At 37.7% G+C, this 23,394-nt stretch overlaps 2 long non-coding RNA genes across 5 annotated transcripts in view; one reads left to right on the top strand and one right to left on the bottom strand.

The window, feature by feature from the left end:
• LOC116405803 overlaps positions 1-17,154 on the top strand; it is a 29,377-nt gene extending 12,223 nt beyond the window's left edge. Inside the window, exons 3-4 of one of the 4 annotated variants that reach the window (XR_004218898.1) lie at positions 3,669-3,731; positions 16,906-17,154. This is a non-coding gene — a long non-coding RNA (uncharacterized LOC116405803). Of the gene's footprint in view, positions 1-3,668; positions 3,732-9,298; positions 9,980-16,017; positions 16,648-16,905 lie in introns of those variants that run through there. The other 3 variants (XR_004218899.1, XR_004218897.1, XR_004218900.1) reach the window with 3 other exon arrangements.
• LOC116405804 lies at positions 8,485-9,248 on the bottom strand. Its single transcript, XR_004218901.1, has 2 exons — positions 8,808-9,248; positions 8,485-8,697 (listed from the first exon to the last, which is right to left on the bottom strand). It is a non-coding gene; the product is annotated as an uncharacterized LOC116405804 (long non-coding RNA).
• Positions 17,155-23,394: the final 6,240 nt, after the last annotated feature.

The following is a 23,394-nucleotide window of genomic DNA, read 5'->3' as shown; positions in this document are numbered from 1 at the left end:
GATCAGTTTTAGGGAGCCACTGTGTTCTCTAAGATCAATTTACGATCAGGATATCACCAGTTGAGGATTAGAGACAGTGATATTCCCAAGACTGCCTTTCCAGATATGGACATTACGAGTTTATTGTGATGTCCTTTGGCTCGACAAATGCTCCTGGTGTATTTATGGATTTGATGAATAAGGTGGTGCTTAAGGATTTCTTAGACACTTCTGTGATATTTTTTATTGATCACATCTTGGTTTACTCCAAGACAGAGGCTGAGCATGAGGAGTATTTGCATAAGGTATTAGAGACTCTTCGAGCCAATAGGCTATATGCCAAGTTTTCCAAGTGTGAGTTTTGACTGAAGCAAGTTTTGTTCCTTGGCCATGTAGTGTCCAGTGAAGGAGTTATTATAGACCCAGCAAAGATTAAAGTTGTTACCATTTGGCCTCGACCTTGTACAGTCAGTGAAGTTTAAAGTTTTTTGAGTTTAATAGGTTATTACAGAAGGTTCGTGGAAGGCTTCTCTCGTATAGCTAGTCCTTTGACCTAGCTAACCAGGAAGGGGAATCCTTTTGTTTGGAGCCCAGCATGTGAGAGCAGTTTCCAGGATCTTAAACAGAAACTTGTTACTACACCAGTCCTTATAGTGCCAGATGGATCTGGGAGTTATGTGATTTACAGCGATGCCTCTTAGAAAGGATTGAGTTGTGTATTGATGCAATAAGGTAAGGTGGTTGTTTATGCCTCTCCTCAGTTGAAGAGCCATGAGCAGAACTACCCTACACATGATTTAGAGTTTGGCAGCAATAGTTTTTGCACTTAAGATTTGGAGGCATTATTTATATGGTGAGAAGATTCAGATCTTCATTGACCATAAGAGCTTGAATTGGTCAAGGACTTAAATATGAGATAGCGCGGATGGCTCGAGTTGGTCAAGGACTACGATCATGAGATCGTGAGTTAGTAGGAAGGTATCATACTCTGTAGCACTCATTACTAGTCAGGTTCCTTTGCACAGAGATCTTGAGAGAGCTAAGATTGCATTTTTAGTAGGAGAAGTCACCTCACAGTTAGCTCAGGTGTCAGTACAACCAACTTTGAGGCAGAGAATTATTATTGCTCAGCTCACTGATCCTTATTTGGTTGATAAGTGATGCTTAACAGAAGTAGGGTAAGCTGAGGAGTTCTCTTTATCCTCTGATGATGGACTCATGTTCGAGAGACGGTTATGTGTGCCAGCAGACAGTGTAGTTAAGACAGAGTTGTTGGTTGAGGCCCATAATTCTCCACTTTCTATGCATCCAAATAGTACAAAGATGTATAAATATTTAAAACAAGTTTACTGGTGGAAAAATATGAAGAGGGAAGTGCCAGACTTTGTCAATAAGTCTCTAGTTTGCTAACAGGTGAAGACACTAAAACAGAAGCCAACAGGTTTTTTGCAACCTTTGAGTGTGCCAGAATGGAAGTGGGAGAATGTGTCTATAGATTTCATTTTAGAACTGCCAAGGTCTCTGAAGGGTTATAAAGTAATTTGGTTTATTGTTGACAAGCTCACGAAGTCAGCCCATTTCATCTCAGAGAAGGCCACTTGTACTGCCAGTAAGTGGCACAGTTGTATATGACCGAGATAGTGAGACTGCATGGAGTGCTCGTGTCAATTGTTTCTGATAGAGATGCCTATTTTACTTCCAAGTTTTGGAAAGGACTTCAGGCTGCCATGGGCACGAGATTGGACTTTAGTATAACTGTTCACCCTCAGACTGATGGTTAGACAGAGCGTTTGAGCCAAATTTTGGAGGATATGTTCCAAACATGTGTGCTAGAGTTTTCAGGAAGTTGGGACTCCTATTTGCATTTGATGGAGTTCGCTTATAATAACAGTTAGCAGGCTACCATTGACATGGCATCATTTGAAGCTCTGCATGGTAAGTGTTGTAGATTCTCTGTATGTTGGGGTGAGGTTGGTGAGCAGAGGATGTTATGTCCCAAGCTAGTTCAGACCACCAATGAGGCCATACAGAAGATTAGAGCCCGCATGTTGACAGCGCAGAGCATACAGAAGAGTTACGCCAATGAACAACGTAGGGATCTTGAGTTCGATGTAGGGGACATGGTTTTTGTAAAGGTAGCACCTATGAAGGGTGTTATGAGGTTTGAGAAGAAGGGAAACCTGAGTCCACGTTTCGTAACTCATCATTTGGCATTGCCTCTGTCATTGTCTGCAGTTCATGATGTATACGATGTATCCATGCTGAGGAAGTGTGTAACAGATCCAACACATATAGTTGATTATGAGTCATTGCAAATCAATGAGAACTTGAGCTATGAGGAGCAACCAGTTGAGATTTTGGCAAAAGAAGTTAAGTTGCTTCATAACAGGGGAATTAATTAATGTTCTTTATCAAAACCACGAGGTTGAAAAAGCTACTTGGGAGAGAGAGGACAACATGAGAGCTCATTATCCCGAGCTATACAAGGATTAGAACTTTCAAGGACGAAAGTTTCTCAAAGGAGGGACGTAATCTTATTTTTAAATTATCTTAATTTAATTTAATTTATGATGGATTTAGTCTAGTGTTATAATTTTTTAGAATTGTTTGTTTTGTGGAAATTGTGATTAATTAAATGTTCAATGGAAGATTATTTAATTAATTGTATTATTGGAAATTTTGGTGAGATTTAAGATTATTGGCTAATTATATAAGTAAATATAATAAACTAAGTCATGGAAGGGTAAGAATAATTTATTATTGACTTTTTTAGGAAAGATATTTTTGAGCGAGAGAAAATAATTATATTGTGGAAAATATTATTTTGAAAGATATTGTATTCTTGGGAAAAATAAAAAGTTTGGTTTGATGAGGAGACAGAGTATAATTTAATTGAGTTAACTTGTTAATTGGAAATGGAAAAGGAATAATGATAATAATAATAAATATCATCATTATTATTATATATAATTAACCCTCGTGAAACGTGCAAAGAAAAGAGAGAACTATTCATCATCTTCTTCCTTCTTCACAAACCCTAGTCGTCACTGAACCCATTGCAAGGATCATCACTCGTCGTTTGTGGACACTATCATTCCTCCTCCGTTCGCGTACAGGTGAAGTTGAGGTGTCTCTCTCTTTTTATTTATTTTTCGCACGTTTTTGTCAAGCCTCATTGTCGGCAAGTTCTGTCTCGTGCCACCAAAATCTCATCGCAGGCAACAGTCGAACGAACCTTTTGCCTGACCAAGCCGATATGTGCATCACCGAGCCGATTCTCCACTTCTTCACAAGTTGCCCTCAACTCTGCTGATTTTTCCTCTCTTTGCGAGTAGTGCGCCCAAGCTAACCGTCGAGCCGATTCTCCTTCTGTCAAGTTGTGTGAGCCATTTCTACCTTAGTCCAAGCCAAGTTACTTTTTGGTATCTCTTGAGCCTTTTGGGTGAATTTGTGTTGGGTTTGGTACGTCCAAATGAATATTCTTTGGATCTTAAATAAGTTTACAAGAGAATGAGTTGAATTACTTTTGCTCGAAGGTTCAAGTGTTAATTTGAGGATTTGAAACTGCAAATTTTTTCATTCAAGGTTGTGTTGGATTCAACCTTAGTCTTGGGGTAAGTTTGGATGCTTAATTAAATAGTTGGATGATGGTTGACAAAATTAACAATTTTAATTTTGTTTATGTTTAGGCCTGACTTAATTGAGAATTGACTGTCAGGAAGGGACTATATTTTCAACTAATTAATCTCCAGGTAAAAGATTCTACTACCAGCCTCTTACATTATGTTTTACCTTAGTATGCATTAACATAGTTATGATGCATGTGATGTGACTGTTAAGGATGTTAGATAATGATAGCAACATAGAAAATCGTTATGTATGACTGAGATATGTGATGACCATGATATGTTATGAATGAGATATACTATGGTTGAGATATATTACGATTAAGATATGATATTTATGTTATGCTATATATGCTATGATGTTCTGTTAGCTTTACTTGTTAGAGTCGTACCATGTAGGTGTCCCTCGGGATCACCACCTATTTATGTATTTGTGGTTAGGTTTGATGTGTGATTCGACAAGATCACTTACAACTTGACTCTTCTTTAGGGTGATTCCTTCTGCTTCACCAAGAGCCCATATATGTCCCTACGAGATCACTGGATAGGGTGATTTCAGTAGAATAATAGATATGCGGTACTTTCTTATAGGAGGACTTTAACGTAAAATTAACAAACACGTAGTGGGACTAATAGTGGATCCCTTACTAAGTATAAATTTAGACTAACTCCTTTCTAGATTTAATTTTTCAGGCAAAGATAGAAATAAAGGCAAGTTGGCGAATGACAAGAAGTCACCATGGTTCTCCATAGGGGACAATTTATGTTTTATTTAGCATTTATATTTTCAATATTAAATTTTCATAAACTTATTTCAGAACCCACATTTACTTTTAGATATATATTTTTATTTTAAATAGGGCCCAAACTAATATTTTATTTATTGTTTTCTTTACATACTTTACTTATATTTTATGAATAAATATTTGAAGTGTTTGTTTTAAAACTTAGTATTTTCTTTGATTTAAATAAAAAGTCTTTATTTGTTTTAGTAGTAATGACCTCAACTTAGTATAAAGAGTTGGGTCGTTACACTTTCGAGTTATGTAGAGGATGTAAACCTAGTTAAGTCACTCCATAATTTGGGGTTGTCAGCACACGTTTTAGTGTCAAATTCTAAGAAGTTGGACTCTCGTTCAAGGTTATGTCAATTTTTTGGTTATCCTAAAGAAACGAGAGGTGGTCTATTCTTCGATCCACAAGAAAACAAAGTGTTTATATTGACAAAGGCTACTTTCTTGGAAGAAAACAACATGAGAGATCATAAACCATGAAGCAAATCAAAATTAAGTGAAGCTACTAATGAATCAGCAAGGGTTGTTGATGAAGTTGGTCCCTCATCAAGAGTTGAGGAAACCAACACATCCGATTAGTCTCATCCTTCTCAATTGTTGAGAATGCCTCGATGCAGTGGGAGAGTTATATCACAACCTAATCGTTACTTCGTTTAACTGAAACTCAGGTTGTCATACCAGATGATGTCGTTGAGGATCCATTGTTCTATAAATAGGCAATGACTGATGTAGACAAGGACTAATAGGTTAAAACCATGGAATCTATGTACTTCAATTCAGTATGAGAGCTTGTAGATCTACCTGAAGGGGTGAAACCCATAGGGTGCAAATGGATCTATAAGAGAAAGAGAGATTCAGCTGGGAAGGTACAAACCTTCAAAGCTAGACTCTTAGCAAATGGGTATACCCAAAGGGAAGGGATTGACTACGAGGAAACTTTTTCTCTGTTGCTATGTTAAAGTCTATAAGGATTCTCTTGTCCATAGTCACTTTTTATGATTATGAAATATGACAAATGGATGTTAATACTGCTTTTCTAAGTGGCAATCTTGAAGAGAGTATCTTTATGTCTCAGCCTGAGGGGTTCATAACCCAAGGTTAGAAACAAAAAGTTTACAAGCTGAATCGATCCATTTATGGGTTGAAATAAACATCTAGATCTTGGAACATTAGATTTGATATTGCGATCAAATCTTACGGTTTTGACCAAAATGTTGATGAGCCTTGTGTATACAAGAAAATCAACAAAGATAAAGTAGCTTTCTTAGTACTTTATGTGGACGATATCCTTCTCACTGGAAATGATGTAGGATACCTAACTAACGTTAAAACTTGGCTACCAGTCCAATTCTAAATGAAAGATTTGGGAGAGGCACAATTTGTTCTTGGGATCCAAATCATAAGGGATCGTAAGAACAAAATGCTAGCACTGTCTCAGGCAACCTATATCGACAAAATATTGGTTCGATATTCGATGCAAACTCTAAGAAGGATTTATTACCTTTCAAGCACGAGGTTTACTTGTCTAAGGAACAATGTCCTAAGACACCTCAAGAAGTTGAGAAGATATGAGACATATTCCATATGCCTTAGTTGTGGGTAGCTTAATTTATGTTATGTTCTGCACTAGGTTAGACATTTATTATGTAGTGGGAATAGTCAGTAGATATCAGTCCAACTTAGGGTTAGACCACTAGACGACGGTTAAAATTATTCTTAAGTATCTTAGGAGAATGAGAAACTACATGCTTGTGTATGAAGCTAGGGATTTAATCCTGATTTCTAAACAGATAAGGATTCTAGGAAATCTAGTGGGATTAGTGTTCACCCTAAACGGGAGAACAGTAGCATGTCATAGCATCAAGCAAGGATGCATTGTAGACTCTACTATAAAGGTTGAGTACGTCGTTGCTTGTGAAGCAACAATAGAAGCAATTTGGCTAAGGAAGTTTCTGCAAGATTTGGAAGTTGTTCCAAATATGAACATGCCCATCACTTTATATTTTGATATCAATTGGGCAGTGACCAATTATAAGGAACCTCATAGCCACAAATGAGGAAAACATATAGAGAGAAAATATCATCTGATACAAGAGATTGTGCAACGAAGTGAAGTGATAGTCACCAAGATCGCTTTGGAGCATAACATTGCTGATCCATTTACAAAGACTCTCACGGCTAAAGTGTTCGAGGCTCATCTAGAGAGTCTAGATCTGCGAGTTTTGTACATTAGGTAATCTAGGACAAGTGGGAGATGTGTAATGGGTATGGGGATGTCCTAGTTTATTGTATTGGGGATTTAATTGTTGAGTACTACAAATTTGTAAATCTACTAATTTAGAGGATTTTCTCATATCGTGCTTCATTTCTAATTCATTTTAAAGGATTTCTCTTGATCTCTAAAAAGAGTGGTCGTAATGGTTTGATCCTAAACCGTGGAAATGATTGAGCTTGTTCTTACACTTGAAAAAAGGAACGTTGTATGGATCTACTCTAAGCCATCGAAAGAGTCAAGTTTGAGTGAAATAACCAAGAGGAGCTTGAAAAGTGGATGTAGGTCGGTTGTGCGAGCCACTATAAAATTCCCGATGTTAATTTTTTATCTCTCAACTATTTAATTTTGCAATTAATTTGTTATCAAATTTTAGTGTTTGAAATTAATTGCAACTTTTGTTCTTGAGATTAATTGCTCACTTCTCTATTTAGGTTGGTTTAAGTTTATCTTTGCATATTTGTGTTACCAATTTTCTTGTTATAAACATTAAAATGGATGTTTGAATTTGTTAACGTCACCTTATAAGTTATTTTGATGTGCATGCATTTGTATGAGATTATTGATTACATTATTTATTAGCAAAAAGTTTGTTAATTTATTTAATTTGGCCCACTTGTTTCATTAATTTGTAAAAACCCTATTCACCCTCTTGAGGATTCCCATACCGATCGTACACGAGATACAATTGAAGATAATTCAAATTCTAGATTAAGTTAAATATGTGATGCTTAACTTAGTAATTAATTAATTGGAAAAGTAATTAATTAAATTAAATCATGAATAATACACATAAATGTAGCAAAACCCAAAAATATTTACGTCGCATGTAACAAAAAATTAAAGCACATCAAGCCACCATTATTTTTTTTTATAAATTTCAGATTTTCCCTTTGTCATTATTTTTGCGCATTGTGAAACCATTCTTCACTTCACTTCTTTTCTTCTTCTTTGCAATTTATTCTTCTCTTCTTCGTATTATTAATTTCTTCATATTATTACTTCTCTTTCATATTCTCACTTCTTCTTGTCTTTGATTTCTTCATTTCCTTTTTCAAAATTACTTCCTTCTTCATCTCTCATCTTCTCTTTTTGCTTCTTGGTACAAGATCTAAATGATATTAGTACATGATTTAAATGATAATGTATCAATATCTAAATCATCAGTTGTCTATCCCAGATAAACAGACATAGACCACTGTTACTAATGGATCGTTTAGATTTGGTACAATATTGTTTAGACTAAATAAAAGATCGTTTATGTTGGGATTTATGTCCTAAAACTCGTAGATTGTAAATATAATCCATTAATCGTTGTTAATAACATGTTATTATTGTAATAATTGTTATTGGTTATAATATTAGTTGTCTTAATAACTCAAATCAAACAAACTAACATCCTAAGTTGTTTAATGAATCTTAAACAGTATGTAGAGACATACAGGGATAAAGGTTCAAGATCAGCTTAAAGGTTCTATAGTACAAGGATAATGCTGAATACCTAATCCTGGTAACACTATGAATATGGCTCACTTTGTATTTGATACAAACACAATGATTCAACGCGTTTGTGTAGTTGACATACGAGTGACGGTATCTTATGCAATAAGTTTACATAAGATCAGACGGCAAAATAATAACTACTAGATGAAACTCTGTTTACTAGTTAGGTTTCTATTCATTAGGATGACCTAGGTAACTTAGTTTTAATTGTAACGCCCCAACTTTTCTAGAAGGTTGAGGTCATTACTATTTAAGTAAGTATAGATTTTTTTTAATATACAAGAAAATAAATTAAAATTTGAGGAAAAACTTTAAATAATAAGTAGTTAAAATAACTGATCAAAATACCAGTTTGGGCCCAAAAATAGAAGAAATACTTAAAGTAATTGAACCAGAGTTCTGAAATAAACCTATGAAAATATAAGTATTGAAATATAAATGCGGAAGAAAACTGAATTGTTCCCTATGGCGATCTATGATCACTTCTTATCATTCGCTATTATGCCCTTGCCTCTACCCTTACCTGAAATTAAACATTTAAAAGAGTGAGTATAAATTTATACTTAGTAAGAGACCCATAGTGGTCTCACTATGTGTCTGTTAACCTTTCGTTAGAGTCCTGTAACATGGTACCGCATACTATTGCGCTCCCGAACGCATACTATCAAGTGGTTCCGTAGGGACACATCTAGGCTCTCGGTGAACCCGAAGGAATCATCCTATAGGAGAGTCAGACTGTAAGTGATCCCGTCGAATCACATCTCAAACAAGTCACACATGCATACATAGGTGGTGACCCTGATGGACCCCCATACGGTACAACTCTAATAGGCAAAACTAACAGAACACTATAGCCTATACATGTTTATCATAAGATCAACATCTTAGCTCAATTACACATAACTCAAAAGTAACATATTTGATTATAGCATGCCTCAACAAATAATACTATATCTAAATCATAATATGGTTTTCAAAGTAACTATTTATACGACCATCTCAAACAACATAATTCAACTCATTCCAGTGCTAACTCATTTTAGACCCAAAACAATAATTATTTGGGTGTACCAAACACAACGAGAATTAAGCAAAAACTCACCAAGGGCTTAAATATGTTGCAGACGGCTAAAACTGAAGGTGGCTCGACTAACAACGCTTCAGCTCGAGTCTTGAGACTCACGGCTGGCATACGACTCACACAGGAATGGCTCGGTTGCGCGTGGCTTGCATATGGCTTACACGAAACGGCTCGGATCCACAGAGATGACTCACGAGGCTCGGTGAAGGAATACGACTCTAACTAACACGACTTGAACATGTGGCTCGCAAAAAGAAAACTTTCACAGCTTGCACCCTTCACTGTTAAGCATGATGATGTCCGGCGGTGCTGTGCGAGTGGAGGCAACGACGGGTGATGGTTTCGACGGAAGAGAGGGTTCTGACCGATGATGTGGAGGAGGAACGCACAGAGGAAGACAGGGGTCGTTCGACGGTTCAATGCAACACGCGTCGACACGGCTGGAGAGAAACGAACGGTTGTGCTTCGTGACCGTGACGCTTCGACTATGCGACTGTGACAGGGACTCTCTCACCGGAGTGCTGCATTCGATGATGGCTGGAGGAGCGGGGCGACAGCTACTCTAGGGTTAAATGGTGAAGAAGAAAGAGTGGGGTGGAGAAGATGAGCACGAAATACGAGAGAGACTTATTTAATATATACAATAATAATAAGTATTATTATTATTATTGTCATTATCTTTATTATCATTATTTAATTTCCCCAACGAACTCATTTTTTTCTATTTCAATTAATTTTTCTCTTTCTTCATTACTAACTCAATCCATCATCAATAACTTCTCTCGTTTCCTTAATAATTATATTATCCCATAATATAATTATTCTTATTCGTCTATAACTTTGCTTATACCCATAAACAATAATTACTCATAATACTTTCAACTTTACAAATTTAATTTACCAACCAATCAATCCAAAAATTACCACTTTAACAAAATGATTTCAAATTTCAGAATTAACCACATATCATTCCAACGCACTTAACTTCCACAAATCAAATAATTTCACACATAACACCCAATTTTTTTTAATATAACCCACATTAAAGTTAACTTACTAGTTTTGGGGTGTTGTAATCTTTCCTCCTTTGAGAAACTTTCGTCCTTGAAAGATCTAATCCTCGAATAGCTCGGGATAATGCGCTCTCATGTTGTCCTCTTTCTCTCAAGTAGCTTCCTCAACCTCGTGGTTTCGCCACAAAACCTTGACCAATGTAATTCCTCTGTTACAAAGCAGTTTAACTTCCTTAGCCAAAATCTCAACTGGCCGCTCCTCATAGCTTAAGTTGTCGTTAATTTGCAACGGTTTGTAGTCGACTATATGTGAGGGATCTGCCACATACTTCCTCAGCATGGAGACATGAAACACATCATGAACTGCAGATAATTGCGGAGGCAAGGCCAAATGATAAGCTACAGGGCCAATCCTTTCAAGAATCTCAAACGACCCTACAAAACGTGGACTCAACTTCCCTTTCTTCTCGAATCTTAGAACACCCTTTATAGGTGGTACCTTCAGAAAGATCATGTCTCCTACGTCAAACTCAAGATCCCTACGTCGTTCATCAGCATAGTTCCTCTGTCTGCTCTGTGTTGTCAATATGCGAGCTCTAATTTTCTGTGTGGCTTCGTTGGTGGGCTGAACTAGTTCAAGGCCTAACATTCTCTGCTCACCAACCTCACCCCAACAAACCGGGGATCTACAACTTTTACCATACAAAGCTTCAAACGGTGCCATGCCAATGGTAGCTATTATAGGCGAACTCCATCAAGTTCAAGTGGGAGTCCCAACTCCCTAAGAACTCCAACACACAAGCTCGCAACATATCCTCCAGAATCTAATTCAAACGCTCTATCTGACCATCAGTCTGAGGATGAAAAGTTGTACTGAAGTCCAATCTCGTGCCCATGGTAGCCTGAAGTCCTTTCCAGAACTTGAAAGTAAAACGGGCATCTCTATAAAAAACAATGGATACCGATACCCTATGCAACCTCACTACTTCAGTTATATACAATTATATGGGTTGCCCGGGACTCAAACCCAGAACTTGTGCCCACTTACTGGCAGTATAAGTGGACTTCCCTGGAATGAAGTGTGCTGACTTCGTGAGTCTGTCAACAACAACCCATATCACTGTATAACTCTTCAGGGTCCTAGGTAGTCCAGAAATGAAGTCCATAGATACATTCTTCCACTTCCACTCTGGCACACCCAAGGGTTGTAACAACCCTGCTGGCTTTTGTCTTGGTGCCTTCACCTTCTGGCACACCAGACATTTACTAACAAAATCTGCCACCTCTCTCTTCATATTTCTCCACTAGTAAACTCGCTTCAAATCCTAGTACATCTTTGTACTGCCTGGATGCATAGAAAATGGGGAACTATGGGCCTCAGTCAACAACTCGGTCTTAACTGTATTGTCTGCTGGCACACATAATCGTTTGTCACACACGAGTCCCTCATCAGTGGATATAGAGAACTCCTCAACTTGCCCTCCTTCTACTAAGCGGCGCTTATCCACCAAATAAGGGTTAGTGAGCTGGGCAATAATAATTCTCTGCCTCAAAGTTGGCTGTACTGACAATTGAGCTAACTGTGAGGTAACTTCCCCTACTAAAATTACAAGCTCAGCTCTCTCAAGGTCTCTATGCAAATGAACCTGCCTAATAATGAGTGCTGCAGAATGTGATATCTTCCTACTAAGAGCATCAACTACCACATCCGCCTTACCTGGGTGGTATAAAATCTCATAGTCATAGTCTTTAACCTACTCGAGCCATCTTCGCTGCCTCAAATTCAACTCCTTCTGAGTGAAGAAGTACTTCAAGCTCTTATGGTCGGTGAAGATCTGAATCTTCTCACCGTATAAATAGTGCCTCCAAATCTTTAGTGCAAAAAACTACTGCAGCCAACTCTAAATCATGTGTAGGATAGTTTTGCTCATGACTTTTCAACTGACGAGAAGCATAAGTAACCATCATATCTTGTTGCATCAAAAAGCAACCCAGTCCTTTCTTAGAGGCATCATTGTATATCACATAATTACCAGATCCATTAGGCATTGTAAGGACCGATGCAGTAACGAGTTTTTGCTTGAGATTCTAGAAACTGCTCTCACACGCTGGACTCCAAACAAAAGGAGTCCCCTTCCTGCTTAGTTGGGTCAAAGGACTAGCTATATGAGAGAACCCTTCCACAAACCTCCTGTAATAACCTACTAAACCTAGAAAACTTCGAACTTCACTAATTGTAGAAGGTCGAGGCCAATTGGTAACGACTTCGATCTTTGCTGGGTCCACAGAAAGTCCCTCACTGGATACTACATGACCAAGGAATGACACCTGCTTCATCCAGAACTCGCACTTGGAAAACTTGGCATACAACCTATTGGCTCGAAGGGTCTCGAACACCTGATGCAAATGCTCCTCATGCTCAGCCTCTGCCTTGGAGTAAACCAAGATGTCATCAATAAAAACTATCGCATAAATGTCTAAGAAATCCTTAAACACCATGTTCATCAATTCCATAAATGCAGCAAGAGCATTTGTCAAGCCAAAGGACATTACAATAAACTCATAATGTCCATAACGAGAACGAAAGGTCGTCTTAGATATCATTGTGCCTAATCCTCAACTGGTGATATCCCAAACGTAAACCGATCTTAGAGAACATCGTGGCTCTCTGTAGCTGATCAAATAGCTCCTCATTTCTAGGCAATGGATATTTGTTCTTGATTGTCACCTTATTAAGCTCTCTATAGTCAATGCAAAGACGCATCGACCCATCTTTCTTCTTCACAAACAACATTGGTGCTCTCCAAGGTAACACACTAGGTCGAATAAAACCCTTGTCCAGCAATTCCTGCAACTCGACCTTCAGCTCCTTCAGTTCTGCTGGCGTCATTCTGTATGAGGCTCTCGATATGAGACCAGTACCTGGTTCGAGCTCTATGGCGAAGTCAACCTCTCTGCGGCGCGGAAGTCCTAGAAGCTCCTCTGGAAAAATATCGAGATATTTCCCTACCACTAGCTCAGATGATAAAGATACTTTAGGCCCTCTAGTGTCCATAACACTAGCCAAGATACTCCAAGTACCCTGGTCGAGCAGCTTACTAACCTTCATGGCTGAGATAACTTTAGGTAGAACCACAGTCCCTGCCCCCTTATACTTAAAACTAGTTACCTCAAGAGGGTTAAAAACTACCTCCTTGCGGGAACAATCTATGTTTGCATGGTTAGCGGATAGCCAATCCATGCTTAATATTACATCAAAATCTTGCATGTCCAATACTAATAAAGTTACATCTAAAACATGCTCTGCTACTTTTATCTAACATGCTTTTATTTTTTCTCTCGACAACATAATTTCTCCAGATGGAGTAGAAACAGACAACAGGTAACTCAGGGGTTCTACTTCTAAATTCATATGCTATACAAACACAGAGGATATAAAAGAATGAGAGGACCCCGAGTCAAATAATACTAAAGTCAGGTGTTCCAAGATTGGGAGTGTACCTGTCACCATTGTGCCAACTCTCTCGGCCTCCTGCCTATTAGTGACAAAAACTCTCCCTTGATGGGGGTGGGGAAGTCTGGTTCGCAACAACTCCGAATGACTTCTGAGGGCACTTATCAGCTAGATGCCTAAGTTGTCTGCATTTGTAACATACTCCACTTCCTGCTAGGTAACGACCCGAGTGAGGTCTTCCATAATTAAGAGTCATGAATAGTACCTTCAAGGTTTGGCCTGTTGAGTAGCTTGTTGTTAGTGCCGTTGGAACAAACCATTGATCTCAAATTCCTTTGTGGTGCTACTATAGGCTGCTGCTCAGTCTTCCGTTTATGTCCCGAAGTTGGCCCCTTCTCTACAGCCTTGGCCAACATCGTCCTCTCATACAAACTCAGGTCTACTGCCATGCGCAGCGCATCAACTTGGGTGGTTGGTCTAAGGACGCAAACGAAACCCTAGATCTCTGACTTGAGACCTTTGACGAACTTGTTAGCTCTCTCAACCTCGGTTCTCACTAAATCGGGTGCAAACTGGGATAACACATCGAACTTCTGATCATACTCTTCCATGGTCATGTTACCTTGCTCTAGTTTTAGGAACTCTGGCACTTGGCCTCTCTCACTGTGGTAGAGAAGAATTTGGCATAAAAGTTCTCCTTGAGCGGCTCCCAGGTGATCTTACTTATATCTCCACTCAACATCCTCTCTGTGGACTCCCACCAACCTCTGCTTCTATCAATCAGTAAGTACACAGCGTACTGAATCTTCTGGTCATTAGGGCACTTCATATAACGAAAGATGGTCTCCACCAAACTCAACCACATTTGTGCTTTGGTGGGATCTGCTAAAGATCCATCAAAAGTTTAAGGGTTATACTTCCTCAAGTCCCTCAAGTGCTTGGCTTCGGCTAAAAGCATGCCTGGTAAGTGTTGGGCTACAATTGGGGCCTGAACTCCTGTAGCTGGAATCTGATCACCTACAGCCAATGCCTAAACAAGAGTTGTCTAGGTCTGTGAGGCAGGCTGTCGTTGTGCCATCACTTCAAACAATAAGTCTCTGTACCTTTGCTCCATAGCAGCAAGGTCTGCTTGAGTAACAGGTGCAGTAGGGTTGACAGCTTGTACAGTTGGTTGTTCCCCGGGCTGTCCTCCAGGTCGTGCTTCAGGTTGTCCCGCAGGATGGTTACGTCCAGCTCCTCTACCTCCAATACCACCTCTATGAACACTTCTACATGGCAGCATTTTTTTCCTAATTTCCACCATTAAAAGTCTTTTACTACGAGTTCATTCATAACATGCTTACTTATCTAGTTTAATTCATGCAAGGTCATATGCACAATCTTAAATTATATCATAAAAATGTACCTGGCGAGTGACGAAAGACCGTATTAACCATAGGGATAAAATCAAAGACTTACATCGTAAGTCAGTCTACAAAATCTAAAACTTTGACTCTGATACCAACTGTAACGCCCCAACTTTTCTAGAAGGTTTAGGTCATTACTATTTAAGTAAATATAGATTTTTTTTTTTAATATACAAGAAAATAAATTAAAATTTGAGGAAAAACTTTAAATAATAAAAATAAATAAATAGTTAAAATAACTAATCTAAATACTACTTTCGGCCCAAAAATAGAGGAAATATACTTAAAGTAATTGAACTGGAGTTCTGAAATAAATCTATGAAAATATAACTACTGAAATATAAATGTGAAAGAAAACTGAACGGTTCCCTATGGCGATCCACGGTCACTTCTTATCATTCGCCAGTTTGCCCTTGCCTCTACCCTTACCTGAAAACTAAACATTTAAAAGAGTGAGTATAAATTTATACTTAGGGTTTAGTACATAACATACATGCAACTTCCAAGTAGGGTTTAGTACGAAAAATCTCTTACCTGGAGATTCACAAAAGAAATAGTACTCCTCTGATTGAGAGTCAAATCCTCACAATAAACTCAGTCCTAAACATGAACAAAATTAAACTTAATAATTTTGTCAATCTATCACTTTACTGTTTAATTAGGCAACCAATTCAATCAAACTTACCCCAAAGATTTAAAGTTGATCTCAATACAACCTTAAATTGAAATTTGCACAATTCAATTCCTCAACCACACCTTAACCTTCAAAAAACATAATACAACTCATTCCAGTGCTAACTTATTTAAGACCCAAAACAATAATTATTTGGGCGTACCAAACCCAACAAGAACTAAGAAAAAACTCACCAAGGGCTTAAATATGTTGTAGACGGCTAAAACTGAAGGTGGCTCGGCTAGCAAGGCTTCGGCTCGGGTCTTGAGACTCACGGCTCGCATACGGCTCACACAGGATCGACTCAGTTGTGTATGGCTCGCGTACGGCTTACATGGAACGGCTTGGATCAACAGAGATGACTCACGCGGCTTGGTGAAGGGACACGGCTTGAACTGACGCGGCTTGGACGTGTGGCTCGCGAAAAGAAAATTGTCATGGCTTGCATCCTTGACTGTCAAGCGCGATGATGTCCGGCGGTGCTGTGCAAGTGGAGGCTACGACCGATGATGGTTTCGACAAAAGAGAGGGTTACGATCGACGACGCGAAGGAGGAGCGCACGGCGGAAGATAGGGGTCGTTCGACTGTCCGATGCAACACGAGTCGACACGGCTGGAGAGAAACGAACGGTTGTGCTTCGTGACCGTGATGCTTCGACTATGCGACCGTGACGAGGACTCTCTCACTGGAGTGTTGTGCGCGATGATGGCTGAAGTGGGGCGGCGACTGCTCTAGGGTTGAATGCTGAAGAAGAAAGAGGGGTGGAGAAGATGGACATGAAAAATGAAAGAGGCTTATTTAATATATACAATAATAATAATAATACAGTATTATTATCATTACTATTGTCATTATCTTTATTATCATTATTTAATTTCCCCAACGAACTCATTTTTTTCTATTTCAAATAATTTTTCTCTTTCTTCATTACCGACTCAATATATCATCAATAACTTCTCTCTTTTCCCCAACGAACTCATTAGTTTGTAGCTTTAAAAAAGATAAACTCTTATACTTTTGTGTACGTTACTCTGAACGCTTTTGTTTACTGTGATGTTCTATGCTAATTTGTATTGTTTTCTAACATATCTTCCAATTGCTAGGAAGAAGTTGCTTAAGTGATTCTTAAAGAAGGGTAAGGAGAGGTAATGATTCATACTCCTTGAAAATTAAATCCGTATTTTTATTTATTTGTATTATCTTTAAGATTTTGAAAAGTTTTTTTTACGCTTGTGTATCCAAAGAATGAATGGATGCTTTCGATTTGTAATTATTGAATTGGTTTGTGCTTCAATATTACAAAATCTTGGAGCATGCATGCATGTATATTTTAATTGATTGTGCGATGATAATATACTCATGCACACAAGTGCACATGCACTTTTTGTATTTAATTGAAGTTTCTCTTCTTTTTTTTTAAGTTGCTCATCGGTCTTTTGTAGATATATTTGGTACTTGGTATATGTTGTTAGTATTTAAGCGTGTCGGAGGGCTTTTTAACACACCTCAAATTGTTAGTAAAAGAAAATCAAACTAATTACTTCCATTCATTTGGAATTATAATGTCATAATGATGGTTAGAAGTTTGTGTTTGGTCTTCGTCGATGGTTTTAATTTGAGATTTGCTTGTTAGTTGATTGAGTGATACGATTACGAGTTTTGTAGTTGTTTGAGTGTATATAGAACTTTTTGGTTGTTTGGGTTTATATAGAACTTGTTAGTACGTTTTTGGAATGTGGATAAGAATTTAATTTCTTTTTCATATGTGCTTATTTGATAGTCTTGCTTTATTCTAATTGTTTGGTTGTTGGGTGTATATAGAAATTTACATTAATTATATTTAGTCTTCAACTTTTTAGGTATTATTGTCGATTATAGTTGAGTTCACAAGTGTAAGATTACTTAAATATTCCTTATTGTTTTTTTGACATTTTTTTGTAGATTAAATTGCATCCTTATATAATATGGATAAGCCATGGATGAAAAATAATAGAATGTTAACTGATTATGTTGTTGGGGTTGAGATGTTTATTAAAAATGGGTTGAAACATTCGAAGACATCGAACATCATGACTTGTTCTCGTTTAAAGTGCGTAAATGCAAAGACTTTACATGTGAATACAATTAGAGATCACTTATTATTTTTTAACGGCATCGATAAGAGTTATCAAGTATGAATTTTTCATGGTGAATCACTACCAATGAAGAGAAACAATGAAAGTGTCTTTAGTAGTGCAAGAGAAGAAATTAACGTGGATGATGTTGATGACATAATTGGGATGTTTGATGTTGGTGACATAATTGGGATGTTTGAGGGTGCACACAATTATTTTAATGACCAAGTTAGAAAATTTTGAGAAACTACTAGATGATGCCAAGAAACCATTATATCCTAATTGTAAAATTTTTACCAAAATATCTACATTGATAAAATTATATAATTTGAAAGTTAAATTTGGATGGAGTGAAAAGAGTATCACGGAGTTGTTAAAATTAATTGGTGACATCTTACCTACTCCTAATGAAATCCCTACTTCTACTTATGAAGCAAAAAGATTTTGTGTACTCTTGGAATGAAGTACGAGAAGATACATAAATGTAGAAATGATTGTTCCTTGTTTAGGAAAGAACTCTCTTATGCAAATGTACGCCCCTTTCGTGATGTTATTATTTTTAGATTTTGAGTTTTCACTTATAGTCATCGGATATAGTGTGTTTATTTGATATGTGAATATATATATGTGTGTGTGTGTGTTGGATGATGTGTATTTGTTGTAGTACTTTATGGAAGTGTGAAAAAGTGTGTTGGTATATTATGTGTTGGATCTTATTCATTGCGGGTGAAATAGGAATCCTATTGGTTTGTCATAGAGGACAACATGCATTTATTTGATATGTGAATATATATAGGTGTTGGATTATATGTATTTGTTTAATTCTATATGGAAGAAGTGTGGAAAAGTGTATTTGATGTGTATAAGGTTTGCCATGGAGTAGTAGCTCTAGCATTCTATAGCTAGCAAGCGTGCCAACAATTCTTTTTACATTTTTCACAATATACGATGATGAACATTTCCTCTCATAATTCGAGAAGAAGCTGATAATGATCTATCCACGTTTGAATATGCTTTTATTACAGATGAGTTTAGTCCAATAGTGCTAGCACCCACCATAAATTTTGAACAGAACTCTATAGCCTCTTCAACAATATAATTTTCTACCATACATCCTTCTGGTCGATTTCTGTTTCACACATAATTTTTCAAAACTTTCATGTATCGTTCAAAAGGATACATCCACCTTAGATGAACAGGTCCACATAACTCAATTTCTCTTATGAGATGCACAACAAGGTGTACCATTATGGTAAAAAATGATGGTGGAACATACTTCTCTAATAGGCATAGAGTGACAACAACATCTTCTTGCATTCCTTTTAATTGTGATGAACCAACTGTCTTCTTACATATAGCATTAAAGAAGAAGCATAGTCGAACAATTACAAGTCTTACATGTTTCATAAAATACCATGAATTGCCACAAGTAGCAACTGTTGCATAAGAACGTGATTGTTTGTACAAGAATTTCTTCCCCACTCGATGTCGTTAAAAAAATAATTGATCTCTAATTGTATTCACATCTAAAGTCTTTGCATTTACGCATTTTAAACAAGGACAAGTCATGACGTTCGACATCTTTGAATGTTTCAACCCATTTTTAATAAACATCTCAACCCCAAAAGCATAATCAGAGGGAGGCGGTGGCTGTCGTGGATCTGAACGGTGGAAGAACCTTCGGTCGGCGGCTTCGTGAATCGGAGATGAAAAGAAAACGAGGGGTGGGGCGGCTGGAAGATGTGAGGAAGAGGAAGAGAAAAAGAAAGAAAAAGAAAAACGGGGAAGGGACGTGCGAGAGAGAGAGAGAGAGAGGAGAGAGAAAGAAAATCTTTGATTTTCTTTTCTTTTCTTTTTTATTTCCTTTTTCTTTATTTAACTTAATGATTTAAAAAAAAATTATAACAATATTATTAAATGTATATTATTATTATCTTAACCTTCCAAATCTCTTTCTCCCTTAACTTCTTTTCTAAAAAAAAAGATATATATACACACATATATATAATAAGGTACCCTAGAGTTCGAGATGTTACAAGTGTAGTCTCCAACATTAAACCTTTGTCAAATAAATTTCCAAACTTGAAATAAACAAAGATTACTACTACATAAACTAAAGTATAAGAATTAATAAGAACATTTTAAGATTAGAGAAATAGAAATAAAACACAAATAATTATTATATGTTTAAAAACAAAAGATGAACTTACCGTCCCTATAACACACTTAATATAAATCTAGTCTTCACCCTATTAACCTCAATCTCCATTAACACACTTCTCACTACATCTCCATAAGTTCCAAATCAACACTCTCTATTTACCATTACATTTTCTTACCAAACTAATCCAGATACCAATATGTTAATAACACGAAGTCAGTGAAAAATGTCTCAAAAGTTAATCCTAAATTAAATTGAGGAAAATAGAGAAGTGAATATTACGTTCCAATTTCCAAACAATGCTAAACTAAATCTCTCCCTTTCTCTTATTTGTAGTTACCTTTTATATTTATCATTCACTATTTCATTTCTTCACTCTCTTTGGTACTTTCCTTCTTTACCTTTAAACCCCAATCTCCATTAACCCACTGCCCACTTCCTCTTCATATCTTCCAAATCAACTCTCTATTTACCATTACATTTTCTTACCAAACTAAATCCACATACCAATATGTTAATAACAAAAAGCAGACAACAGAAATTAGAACCTACTAAAGATTGATTCAATGATCTATTTTGATGCCTAAAAAAAAAAGCGTATGAAAATTCTTTGAACCTCCAGAAGAAGGCTCGAAAGGGCCTCTGTAGTCCACTCCCTTTCGTCCAATGTCTGATGAAGTAATACCAGATTGGTATTCATGGGTTGAGTTGCCCTCTGTCTTGGTCTGCCCTGTGCTAGCCGAAGATGACGGCTGGGCACGCGATGGTTGCAATGGTTGGGCACGGTGGTGGCTATGGTGGTGGATTTGAAGATGATTGGACACGAGGGACTCTTGCGGCGGAAGCACGACGACGACTGTGACTGGGAAAGACTTGAAGGAAGAGTTCTGGGCGACTGCGAATGGTCGAAGATGATTGAGCACAACAGAGGCGTTTCTCGATAGCCAAAGCACAATGGCGACTGGGAAAGACTTGAAGGAAGAGTTTTAGCCACGACGGCGATTGGGATGAATTATGGGCACAAAGACGACGATGAGTTTTAGGTCATAGAATGAGAAGAGAAGGGAGAAGGAAATTCAAAATCGAGAGAGAAAATTTTGATAGGAATGGGTAAAGTAAGAGAGAGAGGGAAATTTAATTTTTACAACTTAAAAAAATTAAAAAAGAAATTAAAAAGGGGAAGGGTCTTTAATGTCAGTTTTCACATAATAAAAAAAAATTTAAAAATTAAAAATGGAAATATCATTAATGTCGATTTAAAACCGACATTAATGATCCGTCTTTTCAGAAATGACATTAAAGCCAGATTTTCATTTTTTTCACCTGACACTAAAGCCCATATTTCTTCTAGTGAAGGAAAGGTTTAGGTTTCACTTTCAGACATACCAATTGTAGTCACGCATCAATAGTAAGAGCGAAAGTTAACCTATGAGATAATTAAACACTAATTCAACAAACCATTTAGAAATTTAAATCTGAAGGCATTTCAATCAAACTTTAGTAACGCTGGGAGAAAAACCTAATTGTAGCCATTTTCATTTTTTTAGAAAATTAAACAAACTTTTTTAGTCCAAGCAAATAAGCTTATCAATCTTCAGATCAATTCCTCAACTATAAAATGTCAAATTGTATTGTTTTCTAAGAGTTGCTTAACAATTTCATCATTTTTTTATGCCTCCAAAAACAAAGATTTGGCATCAACTTTAGTGGACACCCCCTCCCAAACTACGTTCTATAAGCCTAAAAGACGGGATGAAGCCAACAAATATCGCCCTCCTCTTTCTACTACTACTAACTCATACAATGATACACTGTTGGAAAGGATTTTTGGAGGTTGGAGGAAATTTGGAAGAGAGAATTGAGATAAGAGGCTACTTGTGTTATTAGACACTTCTATTTTTTTGACTTAATACAAGTGGTAGGACATCCCTCTTATTTATCCTAGTTGTCACTCCTAAATGAATGGCTAGGATTTTGGCAACACATTCTTTATTTAACGGTTACAAATGACTCTCTAAAATATTCTTTACAATTACACTCATTTCTTATATTTTCTAAATGTATCTTCAATCTTCTCTAAATATCTCCTACAATTGATTTATCTAGAATATTGTAGTAATTAATACTTTATAGAAATTTGGCTTTTATTTGGGCTATGCCTAAATATCGTTAAACCCAAAATCAAGTTTATATTTCAACATCCTCTCTTAAACTTGATTTTGTTACTCCAAGCAGGTCTCTCAATTTTGTGAATTCTTCTTTTTTAAGAGGCTTAGTGAAAATGTTGGCTACCGGATCACGAGTCTTCATGCACTCTAACTATACTTCCTTTCTTCTGATGCACTCTCTAATATAATAATAATGTGTATCAATGTGCTTTATTCTGGTTGTGGAAAACTAGTTTTTGGCCAAAGCAATTGTTGATTTGTTATCTATGAAAACTTCTGGTTGGCTCTTCTTTTGGCAATATCATAACTCCTTTAATAGATTTCTCAACCAAGTTACATGAGGTAGCAACCACATATTATGCTTCACACGTAGAGAGAGTAACAATGGGTTGCTTCTTTGACATCCATGTGAAGGCAGTGTGCACACACATATGCACACACGCACACATGCACACGCATACACAAACACACACACATGTGCACACTCACACTCACACCCATCCTCACGACCACATGCGCACTCACACACGCACACCCACCCACACGGGTACACACGCACTCGCACACGCACACGCACACACCCACACACGAACACACGCATGAGCGCATGCACACATCCACATACACATGCACGCAAACACGCACGTCCACCCATACGGGCACATGCGCACTCACACACACGCACACCCACCTACACGGGCACACGCGCACTCGCACATGCGCGTACAAGCACACGTACACGCACAAATACGCATGCACACACGCACACGTACATGCACATGCACACACACGAACACATACGCACGCGCGCACACGTGCACACACATGCACTCGCACACGCACACCCACCCACATGGGCACACACGCATCGACACACATGCACGCACGCGCACCCACACAGGCGTATGTGCACTCATACACACACAAGCACACGTACACCCACCCACATTGGCACACTTGCACTCGCACACGCACATGCATACACCCAAACACACGCACGCCCATGCGCATGCACGCACACGAACACACGCATGAATGCACGCACACATCCAGACACGCACGCGCACACACACACACACATGTACGAACATACACACACCCACCCACACAAACATATGCGCACTTGCACACATGCACACACACACACCC

Source organism: Cucumis sativus, unplaced genomic scaffold (genome assembly GCF_000004075.3).
Source record: "Cucumis sativus cultivar 9930 unplaced genomic scaffold, Cucumber_9930_V3 scaffold31, whole genome shotgun sequence".
Lineage (NCBI taxonomy): Eukaryota > Viridiplantae > Streptophyta > Magnoliopsida > Cucurbitales > Cucurbitaceae > Cucumis > Cucumis sativus.
The sequence above is the reverse complement of the archived record's forward strand: the minus strand, read 5'-3'. Positions and strand labels throughout refer to the sequence as shown.